The 22,661-nt window shown below is 39.7% G+C and overlaps 1 protein-coding gene across 5 annotated transcripts in view; it reads right to left on the bottom strand.

The window, feature by feature from the left end:
* The window catches only part of MLH3 (MUTL protein homolog 3), a 136,698-nt gene that overhangs the window by 35,855 nt on the left and 78,182 nt on the right, over positions 1–22,661 (bottom strand). The gene's annotated exons all lie outside the window — the stretch shown is intronic.

The following is a 22,661-nucleotide window of genomic DNA, read 5'->3' as shown; positions in this document are numbered from 1 at the left end:
ACAAACACTTGCTGCGTGGCAGGAACAGCCCGGAACAACCAACAACTCTCGGCTGCGATACAGCAGCACAGAAGCCTGCTGCGTTACCCAAATAGCAGCACGTCAATCACAGCATGCACGCATCAGCAGGAACTCATCATGCTCCAGAAAATCACGCCAGGCGATAAAAAATCCAAAAAAAAAACAGATAAAATCTGTTTACAGCTCCAGGAGATCACGACAGATCTGGGTAAGATCCATCCTTAGATCTGACGACAGATCTGGGTGACATCCCAGATCTGTTATCAGATCTTCCCACTAGTGCAACAGCAAACCTGATATAATTTTTTTTTTTTTTCGCAGTCTGAATTTTTTTTTCATTGGTGACGATCAGTCCTCTTCGAAATCACGCTCCCGAGATCGCAAGCTTTGATACCATGTAGACAGGGGCAGCCACCTGTGTAGAGAGAGAGAGAGAGACGGCTGCACAGAAAACTCAATGACATTAACTTGATTAGGGCTTCTCTCTATATTAAATAGAGAGAGACAAAAAAGAGAAATTACATCTAAATCCTTATAAGAGTAAAATTTCAAAAAGACTCTAATATAAGAGTACTTAACATAAAACCACTTATTACTTAACATAAAACCACCTATTCTCAACAGTAATGTTACCATCAGACATGCATGGCATGTTAGTACTACGATAATTGGATGAGAGGTTTATGATAACCTCGTAGCGTGAAAATGCACAATGATTAAAGAAAAATCACATAAATGGTGATGATCGCCTTCACAGCAAGATGCTCAATTTGGTTTGAAAGACCAGAGCATCTAGAATGGGTCGTCAGTTAAAATAGAACCTGACATACTCATTTGTCTCTTTAGTTTCAAGAGAGAGGATGGGATGGTACAAAAACTCTGATGGACAGGTTGTTAACAACTACGCTCCTCGAGTAGCAATGACTCGATGTCCCCAGTCATGGGAGTTAAGGGACGGCTACCAAAAATTATCTTAGGTGGTAGGTCCCAATGACTTCTACAGAAGTATGGATGCATCCCCTTGAACAAGTGGCCTCTGGGGAATACTCTCTCGGTCATTAGTCATTCCCTTAGGAACGGACTCAGCTAGTTGTCCGGGGTATTAAAATACATGGAATAACAAACCCCCGGGCAGTCTCAGTTGTTTCTACGTTTTTTCTATGCATACACTCAGGATAGGTAATTATCGAAACAAGATTATTATGCTCATTTTGCTTACTCTGAACTGCACATCACGAAAGGAACAACGTATATATTAGTCTTGTTCTGAATTTTGATATCTATGCACCTACCAAATTTTTATAAGTCTGACCCGTTTCATGGGGTACAGGTGATGATTAGGTCGGTACGGCAGGTGATGGCGCAATGGCACGATGACGTGATGATAGCAAGATCCCACTCTTTCTCTGACGTTTCGTTCCTGAGCACGTTTTGTAATTTTTGCATTAAGGGTTTTATTTTGAAATCTCTCTTTTATATCAACTTTATTTATCAAAAACCTTGTTTTGAATCTATGTGGTTTGAATGCTTATACGGTGATGCAAATCTATTGTGTAAAGGAAAGTTCGCCTGTAATGATTCCAATGTTCGTTGACTTGTTATTTCAAACACCATTTTTCACTGAATTGCCATTTTAAACTCTGAAAAATAATTGATTACAAAGCTTTCAAATTTTTCCTAAAAAGTTACAAGTTTGGGATTTTGGGGCATTACAACTTAGTATCAGAGCAACAAGAAAAACAGTAATTCTTGATCATCTGGCATCTACATCGTACTGTAAGTATTTATTGATTAAATTATTTTTTATCTATTCTAATTAAAGAAATATGTTTTGCTTTAGACGTCATGCAATGAGATGATCGAGGCAATAGATGTCTTAACCAGACCAGTTGAACAACTCCAATCAATGGTCCAAAACCTGAATCATAAGGTGGATAGGTTGGCTTACGAAAGCACCAACCTATGACTACGTTATAACCGGATAAAATGCCATCAAGCTCACTTGGGTCAAATGTGCCATCGGGATCCTATAAATTATATCTTTTGTAGTGAGATGGGTCATTCTGTGAAAGAGTGCCATCTTAAACAAGGTCACGATAAGAGTCAGTTGGTCGCGCAAGGCCTGGAGGACGAAGCTTCCTCCGTAAGAGGTTCTCCTGACATACCTGAAAATTCGACCTTACCCCCCTCTCCTCCATACAAGGTTAGGCGCACGAGTATTGCGAGGAACAGTGTTAAGCAGCACCCAAACCATTCTTAGGGGAAAGTAGAGAATACTCGGATTTTGATGCTTTTTGTAGAGTCAGCGAACTCTTATCCGACAGATTTTAACCTTCTGTAAAATCAACCAGTGATGCTGGGTTTTTGTAAAGTGTTTTGTAGTATATAAAAATATTGTTTTACTTGTTTACCACGATTATTTTAAATGCCGACTTACTCGATCCTTTGGTGCGAATAAAGGATGACGCGAAGTACGAATGGCGAATCACCTGACGAATGGTCTGAAGAACGGGAATTCATCATGGATTCCCTCGGCACCTCGACCAACACAATTCAAAGTCAATTTCATTCTCAGAGGGATCAGGCTGCAACTACTGAGGCGAACCATCATCAAGGCATAATTACTTACAAAAAAAATTTGAAACTAGATCCCTGACCTTCATTGGCAAGGTCGATCCAAAGCTCGCCGAAAACTGGGTTGAGGAAATGGAGCGAGCTTTTCAAGTAATGTCGGTACCAGAGAAAAATAAGACGATTACATATCGACTTAAGGATAATGCCTGAAAATGGTGGGCCGCAACCCGGGGTATCCATTTCCCAGGACCGACAGTTATTCCTTGGGAAGCTTTTCGTAGTGCATTTCTAACAAATTATTTTCCCCCCCATGCGCGAGACAAGAAGGTTTAATTCCGGGAGTTATGCCAAGGTAACTCAAGTCTGGTGGATTACACCATAAGGTTTCAGAACTTGGAACGATAGAACTTGGAACGATACTGCCCCAACCTGTTTGAAGATGAGAGCGAGCGGGCCAAAATATTCATTCGGGGACCGAAGGACTCCGTCATCGGGTCCTGACCAGTATACCCTCAACTTTCTCTGCAGCTGTTGTGGCTGCCACCCTTTTAAATGATGATTGGGAGCGAGTTAAGGGTGGACAAGACAGAAAGTCTACTGGGAATGATGGAGGCAACAAACGACAAATTGCTGATGGCAAAATGCAGAGACCCCAATTCAAGAAACAAAATCAAAATAGAGGAAACGAGCTATAATAACTGCCAAATCAGATATGGCCAAAGTGCAACTATGTTAATCCTGGACAGCCATGCCTCCAAGACACTGGAGGTTGTCTATATTGCGGGAAGATGGGGCATTACTCCCAAGAATGTCGCAAGAAGGCAACAGATTGGCAGAGACGAAACGTAGTCGAAGGTCAGCAGCAACAACAACAACCGCAAAGTGAAGTGTTTGGTCGTGTCTATGCCACCATGACCAAACAAGTAGAGAATATTGATTAGACATTTTAATAGTCGTACGTTAAGACTGTTGAGAATAGGTGGTTTAAGTTTAAATCTTCTTAGTTTGAAGGTTGTTTGAAATTTTTATTTAATAAGGGACTTAGATGTAATTTATTCTTTTGGCCTCTCTCTATTTAACATAGAGAGCAGTCCTAATGTGAATTAACGAGTTTCTCTTCCTGTGCAGCCGTCTCTCTCTCTCTCTCTCTCTCTCTCTCTCTCTCTCTCTCTCTCTCTCTCTACCTAGGGTTTGGTGCATCTCTCTACATGGTATCAGAGCATCGATCGTGGGAGTGTAATCGATCATGATCAAACTACGATTAAGCTACATCAACGAATTTTTTTTTTCAGGTCAGCTGTTTATCTTTCTGTGTAAGATCTGATAACAGATCTGGGATTTGACCAAGGTCATGGCCCGGATCTGTCATCAGATCTAAGGGAACAGGATGTGTGTTGCTGGTCGTGGATGTGTGCTCCTCGTTTTCTGTTTTTTCTTGTCGTTATTCCATGTTGCTGTGATATCCATGTTGTCGTGATTCCCTGTTGCCGTGAGTTTCTGTCGTGATTCTCTGGTGCCGAGTTTGTGGCTTTAATTACCTGTTGCCGAGCTTTATTGTCGTGATTCTCTGCCGTGATTTCCTGGATTTCCTGTCGTGATGTTTTGTTGCCAAGCTTTATTGTCGTGATATCCTGATGTTTGGGCACAACAGCAATCTTCTTGTCGTGGTTTTTTTTGTTTTCGTGATTTCCTGTCGTGACTTCCTGTTATTTGGGAGAAATAGCAATCGCACTTGTTGTGTTGTTGCTGGTGATTGAGATATGACTGTCGAGCTATATATGTCTGGGAGCAGCCTCTGTTATGATTTAGTTTCTGCATATGCATAGTTATGTTGGTCGTGATTCCCTGCTGTGCTGGAAAAAAAAAATAGAACTATTATTCATGTTTGTGGGTTGTTGTTCACTACTGTCGTGGAAACTGCAGGCTTGATTCCCTGCTGTGCTGGGAAAATACGCTTGTTGTGGGCTGCTGTCTCTTACTGTCGTGGTTTTTTGTGTGTGTGAACAGCTGCTGGTTGTCGTATCGGTTGATGTGTGAGTGTAACACACGCTATTCCCTGTGTTGATTGAAGTCTGTCCAGATTTTTATCTCTGCTGAAACAGAAGTATATCTTCAGTATGGCTGAAACTTTGAAATGTGATTCCAAATTGGAACATATTGGAGAATATAAGGCATTTGCCAATCCCTTTTCGTACGGCTCTTCTGTAAGGTTGAATGAAACTAACTATGTCAGGTGGTCCAGAACATTCATGATGTCGGTATCTGGACATCGTAGAAAACATATCTTGTTGGAAGACGAACCCACTGAAAAAGTGGGAAAATATGTTACCTGGGAAGAAGATAATGACATAGTTATGTCATGGATCATGAATAGTGTCGAAACCCATATTGCAGATGGTTTAATTTACTATAATACAGCTAAACAGATGTGGGACAATCTTAGAGATACGTATTCACAAGAGACTAATGTGAGTCGTATCCTGCAAGTCGAACAAGAGATATATAATTTACAACAGGGAGATCAGACCTTGGCCCAGTATTATGCATCAGTAAAAGCTGCGTTTGAAAGACTCAATGCTCACAGGCCTCTTTGTTGTTCGAAGCAGAAGGATCATCAAGAACAGACTATGGTTGCTCGGTTTCTTATAGGCTTATCTTCAGAATTCTCTGTTGCAAAAGTCCAAATGTTGACTGGATCAGATGTACCTACTCTTGCTGATGCATACAATCGCCTGAGTAGACTTGCGATATCTCTTCCACAATCATAGCCTGTGACCCAGTCATCTGCTCTAGTTGTCTCCTCTGGTTATGGGCGTGAAAATATTCAGAATATCAGAGGACGAGGTCGTGGACGAGGTATGAGAGGCAGAGGAAAGCTTCAATGTACATTCTGTGGAAAATCTGGACATTTAGAAGATCGGTGCTGGGATAAACATGGCCGGCCAACCTCTTCTTCATCAAATCCATATGCTCCTAAAGCAAATGTTACTACTCTCGAGGCAACAAAGGTACAGGAAAATATCTCTGCAAGTGACAGTAGTATCACCCTCAGTCGTGCTGAATATGATGAGCTGATAGCTCTTCGTCCTATGAGTTCCACCCCTCCTGTAGCTGGTGTTGCCTATTCAACCGGAAATCATCTTCATCCGACTGACAGTAAGTGGATTATTGACTCTGGTGCATCCAGAGATTTGTGTGGAAATTCTCGTGTTTTTTCAGATCTAAAGGATATTAATGCTCATCGAGGAGTCTCATTAGCCGATGGGAGTTCCTCCCCGGTTGTTGGTCAGGGAAATATTTCTATATCCTCCGCATTACAGTTGCAAAATGTTCTTCATGCTCCAAACTTTCCTCAAAGTTTACTCTCTGTTAGTTGCCTTATAAAAGAACAAAACTGTAGAGTAATATTTGATCTGATGGGTTGTCATTTTCAGGATTTGCTGACGGGGAAGAAGATTGGTGGAGGCTATGAAGAAAATGGAATTTACTACCTACATCATCCAATGGGTTCTGTTAATGCTGCAGTGGAACATTCACTCAGCCCTGTTCAGTGGCATCGTCGTCTTGGTCATCCTTCATTGTCAAAACTTCGGTCGGTCTTTCCTCAGATTCCTTCCACCACATCATTTCAGTGAAAAGCATGTCAGTTGGGCAAGCATCATCGAAGTTCGTTCCCTTCTAGTCAGAGTCAGTCTAGTAATAAATTGTTTGAACTTCTTCATGCAGATGTATGGGGTCCTAGTAGAACTCAGTGTCGATACTATCTAGTTATTGTTGATGACTTCTCTAAGTTGTCATGGGTGTTTCTAATAAAAGAACGATCTGAAGTTCCAAGTATTATCAGATCCTTAATTCTTGAAATAAAACTCAGCTTGAATCCATTGTCAAGATTGTTCGCACTGATAATGCTTTTGAGTTTAAATCAAAAGTTCTGTTACAATTTTACCAAGATCATGGCATTCAACCTCAAACTTCTTGTGCCTATTCATCTCAACAAAATGAGGTGGCTGAGCGAAAACATAGGCACCTGCTTGATGTTGCCCGGACCATTATGATTCAATCTAATGTTCCTGCGTTATACTGGGGTGATGCGATTACCACTGCGTGTTATCTGATCAACCGCATGCCTTCTTCTTCTGTGGGTGATCAAATTCCATTACATATCCTAAAACCCAATACCCCACTCTTCTCTTTCTCGCCCAAAATATTTGGATGTATTTGTTTTGTACACAAATTTGGCCCTGACCGTGATAAATTAGTTGCTCAAGCTACAAAATGCATATTTATAGGTTATCCCAAAAATCAAAAGGGATATCGATGTTATGATCCTATTTCTCGCCGAGAGTAAATTAGTGCGGATGTATCTTTCTTGGAATCCACTCCATATTACTCTAGTACCGGTTCTCCGCTGCAGGTTGATCCAGCTGAGTCTTTTCCATTACCTATACCTCCTTTTCCTTTGGAATTCGTGCCCTCATTACCGAACCAAACTTCATCCTCTTCCAGATTTCATAATCCTCCATTGGTATATGTGCGTAGAGCTCCACCTCCGCAAGTGCCTTCATCTTCTTCTTCCCCTGAGGTAAGTTCTACTGAAATTAGTGATCTTCATGATGATGATAACAAGCCTATTGCTATACGAAAGGGGACACGACAATGTACCTTATATCCCATATCTCATTTTGTCTCCGATGCCAGAATTGGAAATCAGATAAAGTCTTTTATTTCAGCCTTATCTGCTGAAACTATTCCTCTGAACTATCAGCAGGCAGAGCTTGATAATCGCTGGAAGCTGGCTATGCAAGAAGAAATGGATGCTTTAGTATCTCAGCATACATGGGATCTAGTTGATTCCCCAGCAGATGCTGACATTGTTGGATGTAAATGGGTATATACAATAAAGTACAAATCTGATGGTTCTATTGAAAGGTACAAGGCCAGATTAGTAGCAAAAGGGTATACTCAGACATATGGGATTGATTTCTTTGAAACCTTTTCTCCTGTTGCACGGATGGGTATCATTCGTCTTGATCTATCAGTAGTTGTTCAGCATGGTTGGAGCTTGTACCAATTAGATGTGAAAAATGCATTTCTATATGGGGATCTATCTGAGACCGTTTACATGCAACAACCTCCAGGTTTCGAGGTTGAGGGGGAGTGTCAGAAGGTGTGCAGATTGAGAAAGGTGATTTATGGCTTAAAACAAAGTCCTCGTGCATGGTTTCAAAAGTTGTTTGAAGTGATGTCACGCTTTGGCTTTAATAGGTCAGCAGGCGATCATAAACTATTTATCAAGAAAACTAGCTCTGGCATAGTTGTTATGGTGGTATATGTGGATGACATCATTCTTACAGGAGATGATGTGAAAGCTATTTGAAGCCATAAAGGCCCATCTTCAAAAACACTTTGTTACAAAAGACTTTGGTTCACTCAGGTATTTTCTAGGCATAGAAGTTGCCAGGAGCCGTGAAGGGATCGTTTTGTCTCAACAGAAGTATGTTCTTGACTTATTAAAGGAAACGGGAATGTTGGGAGCTAAACCAGCAAATATTCCCATGGACCATAAAGTTCAGTTGTTTGAAGAAGGGTCAAAATCGGTTGATAGCAAAAGCTATCGCTCCCTAGTAGGGAAGCTACTGTATGTAACTGTGACCAGGCCGGATATTGCTTTAGCAGTAAGCAAAGTTAGCAAGTTTATGGACAAACCAACTGAGGTACACTGGAATGCACCTATTATGATTCTCAGATATCTAAAATATTCTCCTGGAAAGGGCTTATTGTTCAGGAAAGGTGGAACTCTGGAGATAGTGGCCTATTCTGATGCTGACTATGCAGGATCTGTAGTGGATAGAAAATCTACCACAGGATTCTGTGTGTTTCTGGGAGACAACTTGATTTCTTGGAGAAGTAAGAAACAAAAATTTGGTTTCTAGGTCGAGTGCAGAATCAGAATATCGGGCTATGGCCCAAACAGCTGCTGAATTGATGTGGGTTCGTATTGTTCTTCATGATCTTCAGGTGAAGGTTTTCTCTCCTATGACCATGATGTGTGATAACAAGGCTGCAACATATATAGCGAACAATCCTGTCTTTCATGAGAGAACAAAGCACATTGAGGTTCATTGCCACTATGTAAGAGATATGGTTCAAGCTGGACATATCACTACCAAATATCTAAAGTCGGAAGATCAAGTTGCAAATATGTTTACAAAACCCCTTGCTAGACCAAATTTCTCAAAATGTTGTGACAAACTGAACATGATTGATATCTATGCTCCAGCTTGAGGGGGAGTGTTGAGAATAGGTGGTTTAAGTTTAAATCTTCTTAGTTTGAAGGTTATTTGAAATTTTTATTTAATAAGGGACTTAGATGTAATTTATTCTTTTGGCCTCTCTCTATTTAATATAGAGAGCAGCCCTAATGTGAATTAACGAGTTTCTCTTCCTGTGCAACCGCCTCTCTCTCTCTCTCTCTCTCTACCTAGGGTTCTGTGCATCTCTCTACAAAGACTTTTTGTTATTCGATATGAATTTTGCCAGATAAGAGTTCATCAATGAAATCACGTATAAATTTTGTTCAACAAAGTGATTAACCCAAAACTTTTCCCAGGAACTCATTGTGAGTTGTCTTGATCACTTTAAGAGCTTATATGTTTGGGTACACACACAGGTTGTGCATCCTCATTAACTTTGAATAACATATACTACGATCTTTACAAATAACCTTTGAAGGAAATTTCGAAGATGAAATTCTTTTAAGAGGGGTAGATTGTAAGACTCATGCTTTAAAAAACAAAAAATAAATTGTTTTGAATCTAGGTTGGATCCAACTGGATCCAACCAGAATCCAGGTCATAGAAGCCCCCCCCACTCCAGACTCTCGTTGGTGCACCCTCTCGTTTCCCTCTCTCGCACGTCGGAGATCCCTGATTCCGACCTTCTCATCCCCTCGTCTTCTTCTCCCTCTCGCCGACGCGCGTAGACTCTCCCTGCATCAGGTACGCCGGCCTCCTCAGGCAAGCTCTCTCTCTCTCTCTCTCTCTCTCTCTCTCTCTCTCTCTCTCTCTCTCTCTCTCTCTCTCTCTGGCTGCCCATGGCAGCCACTGCAACGACAGCAAGGAGCTGCCATTGCTGGCCACTGCCATCAGCAGTGGCCTAGCTGGGGTGGGGGAGGGCAGAGCCCTTCCCTCCTTTTGATTTTAGGTATTTTTTTTCGGCCACCTCAATGGTGGTGGTCGATCATCTTGAAACCAAGCCAGGCTTGGGTTTGATCCTCTCTCTCACACCACCAGAGGTTGGCAGAAGCCTTCGGCCTTGCTCCGCCCCTCTTCCTCTTTCCGCAGTGGCCTGGCCGCGGGCCTCATCCGCCTTCCCCTTTTCCCTTGAGTTTTCCGGCAAGGAGGCAGCAGGCACCCCTGCCTCCTCATTGTTGCCTCAGACCACCCACCATGAGTTGGTGGGACACTCCCAGCAGCACCGCCCCCTCCCGCTCTGCCAGCGGCACCATGCGGGTGCCACTGCGCTCTTCTTCTCCTGTTTCCCTGAAGGCAGCAACAGTCGAACGACTGTTGCTCCCTTTCTTTTTGCTCCTCTCTCAGCCAAGTTGAGCCCCAACAAGGCCAGCCCCTGCCGCACCCCTTTGCGCTTCCCTCTCAACCGAGCTTAGCCTCGACAAGGCCAGTCCCTATCAGCCCCCCTTTCTGTCGCAAGATGGGGAGCAGGCCAGGCTCGGCCTGACCACCGAGCCCACCCCCTCCCGTTGGTCGCGTAGGCAGCCGAGCTAAGCTCAGTTAGAACCGAGCCAACTCAGTTAGCAGACTAAGCCTAGCTCAGTCGAGCTTTACTACCCGCCTCTTGTACCGAGCCCGGCTCAGTCCTGTTGGCTCGAACTAGGTTCAGATTCAACCCCTGCGACACAAGTGTCACTTATTCTGTTAAATTAAGTTGTTGCATCAGTCTTTTTACAGCACGATAAAATATCTTTTAGCGCACCACATCGGCGCAATGGACACAACACTCTTACCAAAGCACGAGTCCTTGAAAACCTACGCTCGGAATCGTCAGCAAGTCCGACCATCTCTGAGGTAGAGGAAAGTTGCATATGAGGACAAAATACAGAATACTTCTAACTTATACGTGTATATATATACAATATATATATGATTTTAACTCAAGGACGCAATTTTGCGTATTCTTGTCCATTTAAAATTATGTCATTTACTTTGCCGCCGCACTTATATGTGCACAGGCTACTACTTAAGCAATTTATTTAGCCAATGTACGGTTTTGTACATTATGCACTGCATACGTAATTTATTTAGCCGATGTACGGTTTCGTGCATTGCTTACGCAATTTCTTTAGTCGATGTATGGTTTCGTACATCGTGCATCGCTTACGCAATTTATTTAGCTCGATGTGTAGTTTCGCACATCAGACCTTGCTTTATGTCATTTACTTTGTCGTTGCACTGCAATGTGCATAGGCTTACGCTTTATTATATATGTATTCTATATATATATATGACTTTATAAGGTACGCGTACTCCTGCCTGCTTTAGATTATGCATGCATTTAAATATGCAGATTTGCGCATCATCGCCAAGTCCCTATTTTAAAAAGGTTTTCACATGTGAGATTTTAAAGCTTGTATTATTCGTTGTCTTGAAAAGCAAAACAAGTATTTGGCGTTTGCGTATTCACAACCGAGTCTGTCCCTCAAACCCGTGTAACGGAAAGGCTTCGACTACATAACCCTAAGTGGTACGTACGTTCGGTCCTTAGTTTTGGTATCCGAAATGACTCGGATATTCTCGGCCTAAAGCACAGGACTTTAGAATTTCTAAATGATGTTGGGGTTTCTTTCTGAAAAATTGATATCCCTCTCATCGTAATGTTACTATCAGACATGCATGACATGTTAGTACTACGATGATTGGATGAGAGGTTTATGATAACCTCATAGCGTGAAAATGCACAATGATTAAAGGAAAATCACATAAATGGTGATGATCGCCTTCACAGGGAAGAAGCTCAATTTGGTTTGAAAAAACAAAGCATGTAGAATGGGTCGTCAATTAAAATAGAACCTGACATACTTATTCGTCTCTTTAGTTCCGTCAAGAGAGAGGATGGGACAGGTTGTTAACAACTACGCTTCTTGAGTAGCAATGACTCGATGTCCCTAGTCATCGGAGTTAGGGGACTGGGCTACCAAAAAGTATCTTAAGTGGTAGGTCACAATGACTTCTGAAGAAGTATGGATGCATCCGCATGAATAAGTGGCCTCCGGAGAATTTTCTCGCAGTCATTGGTCATCCCCTTAGGAGCGAACTCAGCTAGTTGTCTGGGGCATTAAAGTATAGAATAACAAACCACCAGACAGTCTCAGTTGTTTCTATGTTTTTCCTGTGCGTACCCTCAGGACAGGTAATTATTGAAACAAGATTATCATGCTCATTTTGCTTACTCTGAACTGTACATCACGAAAGAAACACCGCATATGTTAGTCTTGTTCTAAATTTTGATATCTATGCACCTATCAGATTTTTATAAGTTTGACCCATTTCATGGGGTACAGGTGATGATTAGGTCGGTACAACAGGCGATGGAACGATAACGTGATGATATCAAGATTCCACTCTTTCAATGGAACCCTAACACGCAAGGAGTATGGGAGTTGGGGGAGATCACAGCCGCCGGGAGGAGGAGCTTCCTTCCTTTTCGGGTGGCCACCCTCCTACAAAAGGGGACCCCCGAACCTCTCTCTCTCAATCCCATTCTCTCTTTCTTTCTCTCTCTCTCTTCTGCATCTCGTCTCACCCTCTTTCGGTCTTCATCCTCGGATTTGCGTGAGTGGCAACAGTGCACCGACGCCGACCGATCTCCCCTCGTGGATGCCGCAACACCCTCGCCGGATAATGGTAGGGTTTCTGTAAACTTTTTTTCAGGTCGATCATGGGCTTGGTGGGGTGTGGGTTGTCCAAAACCCAAATCAGTCGATTTGCAAGGGGGAAAATCTCTAATGTTGGGGTTGTCTGTCAACCCCAAACCGAAAACCCCAAATTTACAATTTGGGGGTTTCAGATTTCTTTTTTTTTGGGGATCGAGCGTGGTGCGTGTGGGGGTTGTACCAAAAGTAGTTTATGTGATATCTTAAACTAAAGTATGATTCTGTGTTTTAAATGTTTCGGCATCGTCCATCAAGATTCGGGGTAGGTTGTTGTTTACCTGTGGTTTTCGGAGTGTGGTGTGAACATTTTTCTTGTCTTAGTAAATATATTAGCATCCTGAATGTATTTCATAAATTCCAAATCCCTGCATATAATATTGCACTCAATTAGTTGCATGAAACACAATATTGCAAGATTCTTTTTGTCATTTTCCTGATATTATGTTGTGGTGTACCTCGGGCAGCAGACGTTTCACTAAATCAGGCACTTATTCTTATAGAGACAGGGTAAATTCAGGGTTTATGGCATATCGTACTATTGTACAGTTCTTGTGTGAAGTTCTTCTCAAAGCTAAATCGAATTGCTTGTTGTATAGGCTGTAGGGTAGCTAAATTATTAACAGTTTTGGTGCATGTGGCTGTATGGAATATGTTCCTTCTTTGTTTTCCTACGTAACACGACATGTTATTGGATACTTATTTAGTCTGTAAGGTACAGTAAATGGCTGAACAGATAGTTATTGTACAGGCTGTATTTTAGTTGAACTGAAATGTTAAATAATACTTGGTTCATATGGTTGAACAAAGTCTAGTTGGTTTTATTGTTTTCTTGCGTAACTCAGCATGCTATGCTATACTTAATTATTCGGTAAAAATACATTTTAATGACTGAGTGATCTAGTGATACCTAGTCGTCACTTCTCTGGTACATTGAATTTCCTGGGATGTATAACTGAAATAGGTAGAATGGGCTTACAGTTTTTATTATTTTCGGCCTGTATAGATACACATAAAAAGGTTATGTTTTTGGTATGTTGGATATAAACACTACGTATGCTAGTTTCGACAATTGTAAATATTTCAAGATCTTTAGGAGATGCTTACTTCCCCTTTAACATTTTGTAAAGGGTGTGCATAAAAATCTTAAGTTACTATTAATGAACTATCAATAGTGGGTTTGTGAATGTGTCAATTATCATTTTAGTAAATTTTATCACCATTGATCCTTATAAAGGGCCGAGCTAAGTTAATGATGATTCATGTCAAAGAAAGTTGTAACCACTTTTTTTGTTTAAGAAAACTATGGTAGTGATAGATGAATAAGAGTAATTTTCCCTTATGTGTAATTGTTATGGTTTTAAGCTGGCACCTGAATCACCAAGCCCGGTACTTGAAGGTTTCACCTTGGCACTCAAGTTGAAAAGGTTAATACCCACATAAATATTAACATTCATACTTGACTGGTTGAAAGGCACTAGAGCACTTTGGGTGGGTTATGCAATCAATATGACAAAGGATTGGGACAGTTCTATACCTTGGGTAAATTGACTAAGGTTGGGAATTCTACTGCTATGGTAGTAGGAGGAAGTTTGGGAAATGCCCTGTACTTCGGGAAATAAATTAAATGAAAAGATTAACCCACTCAGTTTCGGGCTTACCTTGGAGAGGGTAGGTGGTACAAAACTTCGGGGACATGTGTTTATTGTTCGAGCGTAAAGCGACTCGTTGGTCCCAGTCCTCGGAGTTGGGGGACCCGGACTACCAATATGTCCTAGATGGTAGCTCTTTGTTCTTCTGCAAAAGTTAGGGATGCATCCTGTTTTGGTTTTGGCCTTTGGGAGTTTCTCTCGGTCACTGGCCGCTCCCTTGGGATTTCAGTCACAGTTAGAATGTTCGGGTTAATAAAACAACTTTGAATAATATACCCCCGAACGTTCTCTTCTGTGATGGTTGCCTTGGCCCGTGTGTACCCGCGGGATAAGAAAAGATAAACATCAATTAGAACAGTTAGGTATCACTGTGTTGGAGTCATTAAATAGACATTTGCATATTCTTTCAGCGTGCTCGATGCTTATGATGAAACGACATCCTAAACTGTGCAGATATGAGTTAATTGAATTCATATTGTGGATGTTATATAGATGTTATGCATGTTACTGTTAGTTCTGTTACAAAATATGCTTTAATTGCTTAATACCTTACTTAATTGTTGTAGCTGCATAAAATGCTTTACGTGCTTAACTATAACTGTTGCATAATCTACTCCTCTACTTAGATATATGTTTGTTATTGTTGTTGCATCGACTTCTTTATGTGTTTATGTATAGACTGGAAATCAAACACGACACCCACATCACACACCTGACACGTGATCTACTTGCAAGAATAATTACAGTTTTCCTACTTAGACGTGGTAGTCTAATTCCTATAACTTTTATCATTTTCAGGCACAGAGTAGTTCTATGAGCGAAGCGGGATGAGGCGCTGACCAAGACTTGATCTATTTGTTCCATGGCGATCCTACTTTCTTTCAAATTGGAAATTTTAGTTTGAGACTCATAATGTGAAAACTCTGATGTTGGATTCTATTATTATTGAAATAAAAATAAATGGTGTGGTTTGCTTTTACCTTCCTGTATCGTTCTGAAATGCTTAACCCTGGAATCAATTGTTGTTTCCGCTTTAAAAAAAAAATCCTCAAAAATCTGGGTTTAAATTTCGGGGCGTTACATTTATAAGGTCCATCATTGGACAATCACAACCCCATAATGGGAAATAACAAAAATGGTCCACTAAGGGACACCACAATAAGCCTACGAAGAGGCATAAGCTACATATGCTTTATTGAATGAGGGTCTAAAAGGCCATAATGAGCATATGCATATACTACCATGAAATGAATTAACACTTAAAGAAAATCATTAATGAACATGCTCCAAACATACTTTAGTCAAAATGAACACGGATGAAAATGTTCAAAAGCATGATTAATATGAACTTTAAGGGGATTTATAATTTTAACACGCATAGATCAATAATAGAGTTTTTCACATTTTTAGGGAGAAGATCTATGTCAAACAAATGTCATATATAAGAAGCATGATTTGACTAAATATATTAAAGCATCCAAAATACAAGAATGAATATCATTTGAGACAAAAAACACATTTTGCATATCAAATACAAAAGTGACTGAAAAACTATAAGCACTTAATATATAGATTAAATGCTAAAAAATCAATTTGATTTAAGAACATATCATAGATATGATTCATTTTTATTTAAAAACCCAAGTTATGAATGAAATTTTGTAATTTTCAATAGTAGTTCATCCACTACAAGCAACTACCTCATTAGTCCTCCAAAACCCATAAATCAAGTGTATAAGCCATGGTTGTCAGTTGAGGAAGCGGGAGCGGGAAGCGAGGCACTTTCAAAATTTTAAGAAGCGGGGAAGCGTGGGACCACTTAGGACCGATTCGGGAAGCATCTCGGAAGCGACCTAGGAAGCGTCTCGGAAGCGAGGGGGAAGCGAAAAAAATAAAAATAAAAAATAAAAAATACAAAAAATTTGAAAAAACAGGGGAAGCGAGGGGGAAGCGTGGGAGAAGCGCGCTTCCCATTAAAGGGAAGTGCGTCCCCCATTAAAGGGAAACGCGTCCCCCATTAAAGGGAAGCGCACTTCCCAAAAAAGGGGGACGCTCTCCCCCACGCTTCGGAAGCGCGACGTTTCGCGCTTCCGAAGCGCGACGTTTCGCGCTTCCGAAGCGCGACGTTTCGCGCTTCCGAAGCGCGACGTTTCGCGCTTCCCCTTTTAGCTAGGCGCTTCCGGTAACCCTGGTATAAGCTACTAGATCAAGAATATAAATATAATGCCATTAAAGGTCAAATAACACACACAAAGGTGTGCAAAAGAACCTCTTGTCTACATATAATAATACTTGAAATGAGTGCATCTACGACAAGAACAAGAGAATACACGGCAACATGGACCAAAAACATATCTTGTCTACGTAAAAAAAACACTCAAAACCAAGTATGTTCAGCTACTAGAACAAGAGTAATAAGTCAACCATGGGCTAAAACACAATACATCTCTTGTCTACATAAGATGGCACTTGAAATGAGTGAAATAAGCCAACCATGGGCATACATCTCAGCGATTAGAACAATGACACAAATGTGAACATAGGCTAAAATCACACACCATGTGTGAATCAACGTGCCTTGTCTACATATAATAACACTCAAGACAAATGTGTTCAGCTACTAGACCAAGAGAGCAAAAGGCCAACAAAGGGCTACCAACATTCTTATCTACATATAATGACACTTAGATAAGGGGCTATAAAAGGAGAAGACTTTTGAGGTAATAAAACTTGTAATGACAAACATATAAATAAAACCTTGAATCAATATAACAATATTCTTCAAAAAGAATAACAATATTTTGGAATAAATGTGTGAATATACACACACCAAAAAAACTTGTGCACAAAAGCACAAAACACAAATGTGCAAATGCACTCATAAGACTCATAAACAATAAAAGGTTGGGCAATAATCCCCAAAACCTTGATTTTAATATACCTTAAAACATTTAAGGTTTCAAACACCATATATCCATCACATTTACATGTAAATGAGAGCATCCATTAAATCAATGGCCAAAAGAGAAAAAATGAGTGACACACTCATAATTAGAGATCATATAACAAATCATTTTAAAGTCCCAAGGTGCCCATAACTCACCTCAACAACCATCTATAATATGGCAAGTGGACAATCTAGAATGATATAACACGAGGTGCCCATAACTCACCTCAACAAACATCTCTAAGATAACAATAATAAGGTCAAAACAATGATGCATTAAAAAAACATGTGATGGACAAATATAAATGCCACAAAAAGGCAATAAACACTTTAGGAATCATTTTTCAAAGAAAAGAGGACCGATTAAAAATTGAATCAAAGATCCAATATAATCAATCACAACAATATGTCATATGACAATAATGTAGTATATATACGAAATTATGTTTAATCATGATCATTATAAAAAGACTTAATCAACACAACATGAAATATTTAAGCTATGTCATGTGGGAAAAAGGATTTGGAATAATCCAAGAAACAAATCAAGCCTTTATAATTAGCAATTTATATGTATACCAAGATGCAAAATGGCAATAATCTTAAACGTGCAAATTTCGGACAACATGTACTAAGATATTACGGAAGCATTTATAATGATAAAAGAAACAATCTTACAAGTCCATTAAGGGATAAAAACAAACACAAGCCCTAAAGAAGGCAATAAAAACATCCTTTTTGTAACGCCCTAAAATTTAACCCAAATTTTTAGGGATTTTTTTTTTTTCAAGCGGAAACAACTAATAATTCTCGGGTTAAGCATTTCAGAACGATACAGGAAGGTAAAAGCAAACCACACCATTTATTTCCACTTCAATAATAATAAAATCCAACATCAGAGTTTTCACATTTAGTCTCAAAACAAAAATCTCAATCTGAAAGTAAGGAGAACCGCCAGGAAACAAATAGATCAAGTCTCGGTCAGCGCCTCATCCCGCATCGCTCATAGAACTACTCTTCTCCTGAAAATAATAGAAATTATAGGAATTAGACTACCACGTCTAAGTAGGAAAACTGTAATTATTCTTGCAAGTAGATCATGTGTCAGGTGTGTGATGTGGGTGTCGTGGTTGAATTTCAGTCTAAATATAAACACATAAGTAATTCGATGTAACAGCAATAACAGACCTATATAAAAAGGTAAATTATGTAACAGTTATACTTAAGCACAAAAAACATTTTATGCAACTTCACCAATTAAGCAAGTAAGGTATTAAGCAATTAAGGCAGAACTTACACTAACATGAATAACATCTATATAACATTCATAATATGAGTTCAATTAACTAATATATGCACAGTTTAGGATGTCGTTTCATCATAAGCACCGAATATAAAGCATGCTAAAAGAATATGCAAAAGTCTCTTTAATAACTCCAACACAGTGATACCTAATTGTTCTAGCTGATGTTTATCTTTTCTTATCCCACGGGTACACGCGGGCCAAGGCAACCATCTCAGAAGAAAACGTTCGGGGGTATATTATTCAAGGGTATTTTATTAACCCGAACATTCTAACTGAGACTGAAATCCCAAGGGAGCGGCCAGTGACCGAGAGAAACTCCCAAAGGCCAAAACCAAAACATGATGCATCCCTAACTTCTGCAGAAGAATATAGAACTACCACCTAGGACACATTTGGTAGTCCGGGTCCCCCGACTCTGAGGACTGGGACCAACGAGTCGCTTTACGCTCGAAACTAAACACATGTCCCCAGAGTTTTGTACCACTTACCCTCTCCAAGGTAAGCCTGAAACTGAGTGGGTTACTCTTTTTATTTAAATTTATTTTCCGAAGTACAGGGCATTTCCCCAACTTCCTTCTACTACCACGACAGTAGAATTCCCATCCTTAGTTTATTTACCAAGGTGAATAAACCATCCAAACCCTTTTTCCATATTGATTGCTTAAACCCACTCAAAGTGCTCCGGTGCCTTTAAACCAGTCAAGCACAGAATTTAGATTTAAGTTTCTTACCAGTGTTTTGATCATTATTCATAATGTTTCGGTACCTTAAACCGTCAAGCAACAAGGCCCCGGTACCTTTAAACCAGTCGGGCGCATAACCTTTAATATTAAGTTTTTCATCAGTTTTATTGCCATGGCATACAAGCTAATAGTCTAGTACCCGTACCGGGTACTCAACCCATATTGCCCATTAGACTGGGTTTCCCAAATGACACTAGTTATAGTTCATCCAATCCATTTTGTGTTATGTTCCAATATAATGAGTATAGTCCCTTTTAGATTATTGAGCATGGTACATATACACAACAACTAATGGAGTACTGCTGAAACAACTCACCCAGCCTATCTAGGCCTATCAATTTTGAATCAAACATATGCAAGAATTAAGTCTTAACATTTTCCTCCAACAGGTACAAGGGGTTTTTGAATTGATTAGGTCACAGTCCAGCTACAGTAATTGGGCCTGTTGGTTATCACAATTCAGCTTTCAAATTTGCCATGAGCATAAAATTGGGGTAAAGCAAACAATGTATAGGTATCCATTACAAGTAGTTTTCTTCAAAATAATAAGCTGCTCAGTTAAGGCTACTCTTCATATGCTACAGCCTATTGAACAACAACATATTGCAATATCCTCCTAGGCATGCCTCACCTCAACATTTCATATAATAAAGAAAAAAAAACAATTCATGAGATCTTCAAAAATATGCACAGAACTGATTCGTGAGATTTCAAGTATTTTGCATTCAAATATCAGATCCTTATGAAGTCGAAACTACAACCCTTCAGTTGATAACAGAGTGCACGAAGAACCAAGCAGCACCTAATCCCCATACTAGAGTTAGTCCCGTATTTAATTGTGTAAGTTGTGTGTGACCTAGTTAAATACGGATCTATGTGTGTGAGAATCTGTATACTATATTCAGTTATAATAATTGTATTTATACCACAAGTTATTCACAAATTAGAAACCTTAATGGTGGTGCTAAACAATTCTTAATAGTAACCTGTGAAACCCTACCTTAATCTTTATGGATTGGAAGATAGAGTATGTTAGCATAAGGTGCAAGCAGAACCAGAATTATCTTAAAAGATAAGCAGAGTCTGATATATGAGATTAACATGTATCCAGGTCTGATAACAGTCATCAACAGATAACCAGATTTGCTCACAGACAGTGAAATCACAGGTAATCCGATTTTTTAGTAATTGTCAAGTGATATGAAAGCAGCGTTGGCAACAGGCTACCTATGATACTTTTAGTCACATAGGCAAACCGTATCAACCTATCAAATCCTAAACTGTTAACAGGCATACCAATCGTCCATATCCCGATAGGGTAACAGTCAACTAAACAAAACCAACAAACAAAACAAAAACGACGATTCAACACTATCAATTTAATATGGAATCACACCCACTAATTAATAGAATTTCATATATCCGACACACACTCAGGTTGTCATATTGTTCTGGTACTAACAGTGTACCCAACAATGCCCCAGTCGGCAGGAATCGAAGGTTGTCCCTTGAACAACCCAGAAAATTCATAGGTTATTAGGGATTCGAGAAGCCCATAACCGAACTCAGCAAAATTCCATCAACATTCAAAGCCCCTCGTTTTATTACACGAATACCCCATCACTTATTTGGATTTTCACCGTAGCCGAAATTGAAATTCCCTTTTTACAGAAATGTGAAACCAATAACCCCCTTTACGATAACAATCCTAAACAAGCCCTATCGATTTGGGTTGTAGACAACCCACACTCCACCAACCCATGATTAACCTGAAAAGAAAACAATCACAGAAAACCTACCATTATCCGGCGAGGGTGTTGCGGCATCCACGAGTGGGGTCGGTCGGCCTGGACAGCACCACCACCGGCGAGGTCGGCTCTTCACTGCAAGGCCTCGAGCTGCAGCCCGAGATCGGAGGGTGATTCGAGGTTTAGAGAGGTAGAAGAGAGTGAGAGAGAGAATGGGACAGCGAGAGAGAGAAGGAAGGGTTCGAGGTCCTCCCTTTGTAGGTGGATGGCCCCCCGAAAAGGAAGGGAAGCATAGCCTCCCGGCGGCTGCGGCTTCCCACTTCCCCATTTTAAAAAATGTTAGGGTTCAAAAGAACCCTAACCTGCGGCTTATCGGGGAAGAGGGTTTCCTCCCTCTTCATTTTTATCGGGCGGTCCTCTTATCGGGCACCCCCCCCCCCCTTTTGTATTTTTTTTTTCTTCTTTACAGTGTGTGGGCCGGGTCCGAGTCCGACCCACGACCCGCACTCGGGGTCCAACCACATGTTGGATCCGGGTCTTATTTAAAGAAAAAATATGGGTTCATAATTGGATTCGAAACCCCTCCTATATATTTATTTTATTTATTTTCGTATTTACATATTTTAATATTTAAATAGGTTTATCTCGTATAATATGGGTTCTGGATCTTAAACTTGGATTTGTGCCCAGATTCGCCCATTTTATGCCTAAAATACTAAAAACTTTAAATGTAAACATTGCGGTTATTACACTTTTATTGAAAAGAGAGTACTATGTGAAAATGTCTATGGATAGACAATACGCATACAAGCATAAATATTTTATAAAAGAAGTGTACAAAGACACTTTCACAATCACTTGAACAAAATACGCAAAAAGCGTAATAAAGGCAAACATGCAATAAAGCATGTATTTCATAAAAAGAAACAAATGCTTGAGTCTCTCAAGCTTTAATTATGCAATTATATGCAATTTAAGACAAGGAAGACCATATTATGGCCAATGTAGGCATCCTTAAAGGAAAAATCAAAATAATGAAAATCTTTTATACCAAAGGATGCAATAGATACACTATGCACTCTATAGAGTGTGAGAAGATTTTTAAAATAAACAACAAATATTTAGATGCGAGAAATTCTCATTATATCAAAATATATATATATATATATATATATATATTTTGTTTTTCACAAAAAAGCACTAAAAACCATACACAAGAGTTTTTAAGCAAAGATCATTAATTTAGCAAGAAATTATATATAAAAAGTTAACTTATAGGTTAATCACGAAATTCTTATGGAAGAATCATAAATGTCACATAATTGAAAACATTTTTTAAAAAAACATAAATTACTATTATATGTAATGAGAAATCGATCACTTATATAAACAAGAATTATATATTTGAACAATAAACACGTTTACCAAAATTAAAAAGAGATTTTTTTTTTAAATATACTAAAAGGAAATGATTCAACTATCAAAAAAAAAAGAACACTAAATGTGCAAGAAAAAATAGATTCATAATATGTTAAGAAAAGAGATACATACCGAAAACTTTTAAAAAAAGAGAGGAACAATGAATACTTCACCATTTCTTGAGCACCACGCTTTCCGTTGCGCCAAGAGACAACCCCATCATAACCGGGCTCTGATACCATGTTAGAAAGTGGCTTTGAATACTTTAGGTTCGATAATGAACTCATACACATGCACATTAAGTG

The sequence above is a fragment of the Nuphar pumila genome, chromosome 3 (genome assembly GCF_984573655.1).
Source record: "Nuphar pumila chromosome 3, dmNupPumi1.hap1.1, whole genome shotgun sequence".
NCBI classification, from domain to species: Eukaryota; Viridiplantae; Streptophyta; class Magnoliopsida; order Nymphaeales; family Nymphaeaceae; genus Nuphar; species Nuphar pumila.
The sequence above is the reverse complement of the archived record's forward strand: the minus strand, read 5'-3'. Positions and strand labels throughout refer to the sequence as shown.